Genomic DNA, 6,220 nt, shown 5'->3' with positions numbered 1-6,220 from the left:
TATTTCTGACAAATATGCATTTTGTATTCTGCTAATACTGCAGTACTTTCTTTAGCTTCCTTTTGTTTCAGGATCTTCTTGAAGCTCAAATGAAATAACATATTTGGGAGTTTAGCTTGTCTTTACCATGGTAAAGAACATGACATACAATTCGAATGTACAACAAAGCTACTGAGCAACGGGTCCTAATGGTACTGCAAGTAAGCCATGCAAACTGGGCAGACCAGGTAACATCACAGGTCAGTGTCCTGTCTTCCAAATCCTCCCTCACACCATTTATCTATACCACCTAGTTACTCATCTAATCAAACTCAGATCTGATTTCACAACCAGGCACATTAAAACAATTACTGCAAGTATACAGCCAACAGAGTTCAAGACACAACCAGCTAATCATGTGTTTCTTCTGTCCAACACTATGTTTCCAACTTATCAACACTCCTCCAAGTTCTGAGAACCCTTTTCCTTCTCAGCAGAAAACCATACATTCCATAGCAGAAAATAGAGGTCAGCAGACTTGAACCACTTCCCCCTCTGCCAACCAAACCTACAAACCTTGAATTTGTACTGAGGTGAGCATCCTGTCGTTGTTCTGATGAAAGTCTCTCTACCTGTGCGAAAGTAATCTTTGCTGCGCTGCCGTTCCCGTCTTCTGGGAACCATGCACTTCTCTCCTTACTCTGGCTCTCTAGGTATCTTATATGCTCTCCTAGGCTTAAACAAACCCAACACACCTACTTTCATAATTTCCAGCTGGACATTCTCCTCAGAGTACAAGCTTATGCACCTATTTTCTATCTCACATTTTCACCTTGCTGTCTCACAGAAGTTGCAAACTTTTGTTTGTTTGTTTGCTTGTGGTGCTGACCTACACCCCTACCCAACTATCTCAAAGTTGATGTATCTAAAACTTAACCCACTTTCCCTCCATCTCTACTGTTAAAAAAATAGCACAAACCAGCAACCAAGTTGCTCAGGTCAGGAATCTAGAAGTTACAGATTCCACTTCTTTCCCTGACCCCTCTAATGGGGACTGACCCCTACGCCTTCAAACTTAACTATATCCCCAACACAACCAGCCCTTTTTGAAAGTTTGAGACAGGGTCTTACTAAGTTGCTAAATTGCCCAGGCTGGGCCTGAACTTGGCAATCTTCTTGGCTCCGCTTCTCAGAGTGCTAGAATTAAAGCATGCATCACCACACCTGGCTTCTTCCTCTTGTTTATCAACAAGCCCAGCCAATTCTTCCAGAAGTCCTTCTCGGTACCGTACTATCTCAGACCACCAGCATCTCTTCACTGACTGCGGCAACAGCCTCCTTCATTTCCATTCAGCACTTTGCACCATATACCCAGAACAATCTAGTCACATTTTCATGTCATTCTCCTCCTGAAAATCCTTTCTAGCAGCTTCACCTGCATTTAAATAAAATCCAAATGCCTTACTATGGTCTACTCCAACCAGACTGACTTCCTTTTAGTTCTACTAAAAGTGATGGGTGCCCTTGCACATGCTGTTCCATTTCTAAAATATCTAATACCCGCTTATCATTGAGATTTTACCGTACGTTCCATAAAGAAAAGCCTCTGTTAACAACTCCACCGTGTTATCCAGCTGTTACTGTGACAAAATACCTGAGACACTGGATTTATAAGGAGGTTTATCCTGGCTCAGGATTCCACAGGTTTCAGCTCCCTGTCACTTGACCTGCTGCCTCTGGGGCTATGGTGACACAGTATACCACTGTGGGGCACAGAAAACTGCTTTTGGCAGCCAGAAAGCAAAGAAAGAGGCAGCAGTGGTAGGGTCCCAATATCCCCTTTTATGGGACATACCAACTTCCTTCCTTAGGCCTTACCTCCTGAGTTTCACTATTTCTCAACAGCACCCCAGGCTGGGGATCAAGCCCTCCCTGAGACCTGGTCCCTGTGAGGAACACTGGTCTAATTACAGCACCTATCAAAGATGAGCCCTTTAACAGCCTATGTCCTTCCACTACTCAGTGTGAGCACGGTGGGATGCCATCTGTCAAAATGTGTGTTCCTTTTCTTTGCTGCTTAGGGGTGGGAGATATCTTTCTTCCCTAACAGATTATATAAACCCTATCTGAGAAGACAGCAAGAATGTCCACTTTGATCAATATTATAGTTTTAGGACATAGCACAGTGGTTGGCATGCAACAAACATTTGGTAAAGGCAGGTGCCCTTGGTATGAAAATTTTAAAGAGTCCCTCATTATTCTCTTTTTCCCTAAAACTGTAAGAGTTTGTTACAGTGTTAAAAAAAATTGATGTCTCCAAAAGATAAACACTATTTGCATAAGCTAGAGTGTTACCAAAACACAAGAGAAATAAGAAATGATATCCAAAATTTTGATGACTGCAGCTGTCAAATATTTAATAGATACCTTCAGCTGTAATCATCAATGAAATGAATATGGTTTCTGACATATTACCCAGCTGGGTCTGTAAATATTCAGAACCCCTTACGTTTAGTCTGAGCTGTCTAGCTCTAGCCCTCTTTTTGACAGCTTGTTGCTGTCCTATTTTTTCTCTTTCCTTCTTTTTCTTGTTTAAAAGCCCTTTCCCAGCCTTCTGTTCCTTAAGGGAAGAATCACTCCTCTTGCTGTCTGAGTTTTTCTGTCTTGCTTTCTTTCATCTGCTCTTCATGCTTTTTCTTAAGCCATAATCAGAATGCTGCTTGTGGATCTGTTTTCCTGTCTGTTATGCATCTCTCCAATTTGCTTACCTCGACGAAAAAATTTCTAGAACCTGCTTTTTTTTGGCAACCATGCTTTAAGTAACATGTAATTTTCTTCTTTTATTTTTCTTCTATTTTCTGTTGTTCTTCCTCTTTCTTAAGCTTTTTCTCTTCTTTTCTAGCCATTTCTGGAGTTCTTTCTGTCAAAAGGAAAGACAGTATGTTGAGGTATTTTGGCAGACTGTGTCCGATGATGAGATTTGCCGTTTCTTTTATTTTGATCTGCGTGCAGATCAGTGTGTGGATGAGTCCTGGGGTTGGGCGGGGGCTGAGCGACATAAACCAATGGTTCTGCTGTTGACGACTGAGTAGCATTATTTTTTGCTGCAGGTTCTTCTTTCCTGATACCCTGACAGATGAGTTGGGAGATCTGAATAACAACTGGTGAGGTTCATTTTCTGTACTATTAGTATTACTAAGGGGGAGCAAAATCCCCTGGTCTCAATGTCTTGTAAATTCAGAAGTTCTAACTTTCTCTCTCTACTAATATCTTCATATCCTTCACAGCTCATATTAGTCAGAGGATTACATTTTCTTGTCCACAGTCATTGGAAATACAGAACTACCGTTTTCTAAACGTATTATTTTCATTTTAAAAGTAATTTTTGTAAGTAATCATTATCTTCTAGTGGAGGGACTTCCATGTTAATCTGTCCTTGAACCAAATTTTCACTTCCTTTTATCATCCGTGGGTTCTTGGTTCTGTAGAACCTTGCTAGCTTATGTAATTTAGCGTCTTCCTTTTCTTCCTCCTCCTCCAGGTCTTCCTCACTTTCTAGTTTGGATTCTTGAAAAGAGTTCTCACTGTCTGAATCTGATATGGGATCCAAAGACTGAATACTTGGGACAGAAATGAAGTCAATTCTTGATGAAACCTCATCCTTCAAAGATCTGTCAGGCTCAGAAAGCCATTTGATGTGTTCTATTTCTGTTCCATTCTTTGTTAATTCCTGTTAATATTCTTTTCCTTCTCATAAGCTGTCTCTATTATGCTGATATCACTTTCTTTTTCATTAATTAACCACTCAAGGCCCTTTTCAAAGCCATCTTCACGTTATCCACTTTCTTTCTCAATCAGTATCTTTCTTTTCATTCATTTTCAGCATGACGTGCAGCAGTTGGGAGCTCTCCTCAGCTCCTCTAAGCTCTGACCAGGAGGCAAAGGAGACGTCAGCGCCGCAGCTGGGACTGGGTAGCTAAAGCAATACCCTGTTGCTCAGTCCTCCATTCCAGCCTTTTTCCACCCAGCCCAGGCTGCCTCTACTAGGAAAACATTAATTCCAGTGAACTTATTTTTAACCATAGAGAAAGAGTATGACATTTGTATGTTCGAAGCATTCACTTTCAACTTTAGAAATATTCTTCCATACAAAACAGAAGACTGGCAGATTCCCTACATGTAGAACAAGAACTGAACCCTTTCTCAAGTCTTCTAAAAAGGATTAATTCCTTTCCTCAAGACAGTACTTATTGTGCAAAATGATTATGTTGCAAACGTTGACTGCTTAAGACTTAGCATTCAGATTTGCCTAGAAGAAACATGAATAGCAATTAGGTTCCAAAGTAGGCTCAACCCAAAACAACCCAAAGTCTATTACTAGCAGTACTATACAGTACTATAATCAAGGTCTGTTTTTAGAAAATCCAGTCAGTGTTTCAACTTGAGGCACAAGGGAAGCCCCACCACTTTCACCTGCAGGCTGCAGGCTGGAAGACTGAAAAGAAAAAGTGGGGAGATGTTGCTGCTAAGCTGTGAGACTGGAACGCAGGGTACCCAGTGACTCCATCACCTTTCCACAAAGGCCAGGAATTAACCCACGACTTCGTCTTTTCCAGCTACGATTTGTTATGTAAGCCACAGCTTCTTTTCTGTGCAAAGCTAATGACAATTTGAGGGGTTTTAGCATGCTTTCCTTTCCTTTCCAATGCCTGGAACAAATTTTCAAGTCTTTTAATCCTTCTAGTGAGATTACATTGTCACTAATGTATAAGACAGGGTCTACAAATAAAATTAGCGTTTAAATGTGGTTTTTAAAGGACCTCTGCAATTTTATCCCTAGAATGTATTAAAATGTGCAGGACATTGTATTTTAATCTCAGCATTCAATCAAGTGATCTTTTGTTTTTAAGAACTTCCTACTCGCACTCCTTAAATCTCTCTCTTCCACACATCCTTTAACTACGGAGTTGAGAATCATGAGGCTCCCCATACTCCCTTTGATTTTAGGAAGTACCATGTCCCTGTCTCTTTAGTCAAACCTTCAAAAAGGGAAAAAGGAGGCAAACAGATGACAAGCATTGTTCCGCAGATACACAACCAATAAATGAACTAATAAACATTTCCAAGTGCCTGTCATATGCCAGGCATTAAAGCCTGAAGCTATGGAATAGGAAAATTGGTAAGAATCCCCATCCTAGAAACATGTAAAACCCACGGGAAAGGAGGTAAGTAAAATGAGCTAAAAAAAGATAACAAGAACAAAATGTTGCTGGGGATATAGCTTAGCGGCATAAGTGCCTGCCTGGCAAGTGCAAGGTCCTGAGTTCGATTCCTGGTACCAAGAAAAAAAAAGCTTAAGAACAAAATGTCACAGAGGCAACCAACTTCAAACATGAAAAATTAGGCTCTGAAGATGAGGGGGCATTTTACCTAAGTCTAAGAGATGCGGGAATTCAAACATGTGCTGAGAACACTGTCCTATAGATACCGGAGGTGTCCAGTGAGAGTGCTTTATGAATAATCATGATGAGACTACAGAGAACGAATCCGCTAGAACCCGACTGCAATACTTTAGGGAGGAGGGCCTGACATAAAGCAGAAGCTGAAGACGACAAGCCGAAGGAGGGACATGTCTAAGAAACACAGCTCTCAGTGATATTTATTGTAGAGACAGCTGGAAGGTGAAGAGGAAAACCAGAAAGCTCTGGCTTGATGATTATATAATTAAATGAAAAATGATAGCAGCACTAAAATCTGTTTTACTGAACATTTACTATTTGTGATGGCTGACTGTGTCAACTTGAGTAAGCAAAACTCAACTATACTGGCTCAGCAATTACACACCCCAGCGTTTGGGAACCCCACCCTAGGGCAGCTTGTCACCCTCCGATGAGGGGGGAATGAAGAAGGACAGATCTGCTTCTGTTTCTTTGGAGGAGCTCCAGTCTTCGCCCTCCAGTAGCAACTCCTCAGCCTTTTACTGCAGACCCATCAGCCTTCTGATACATACTCACACTGGACACTGCAGTGAGCTCCAGACCTTCACCTTCGACTGAATCCTTCGATCTCCAGTGTGCAGACAGACCTCTGCACTCTTCCATATCTGACTCTGTAGGTGGCCATTTGAGCCAATCTTGTAAATTCTTACATTTTTATATACCTGTATTGCATCTGTTTCTCTAGTAAACACGGACAGATATACTATTGTGTCTGGATGTCCCCCCAAAGCCTCATGTGTTCG

At 41.3% G+C, this 6,220-nt stretch overlaps 1 pseudogene; it reads right to left on the bottom strand.

The window, feature by feature from the left end:
* Positions 1 to 754: 754 nt before the first annotated feature.
* LOC102027726 lies at positions 755 to 5,221 on the bottom strand (annotated as a pseudogene).
* Between the last annotated feature and the right edge of the window lie 999 nt (positions 5,222 to 6,220).

The sequence above is a fragment of the Chinchilla lanigera genome, unplaced genomic scaffold (assembly GCF_000276665.1).
Source record: "Chinchilla lanigera isolate Chin_1 unplaced genomic scaffold, ChiLan1.0 scaffold00008, whole genome shotgun sequence".
Taxonomy (NCBI): Eukaryota; Metazoa; Chordata; class Mammalia; order Rodentia; family Chinchillidae; genus Chinchilla; species Chinchilla lanigera.
Note: the sequence above shows the minus strand (reverse complement) of the source record. Positions and strands in the feature narration are given on the sequence as shown.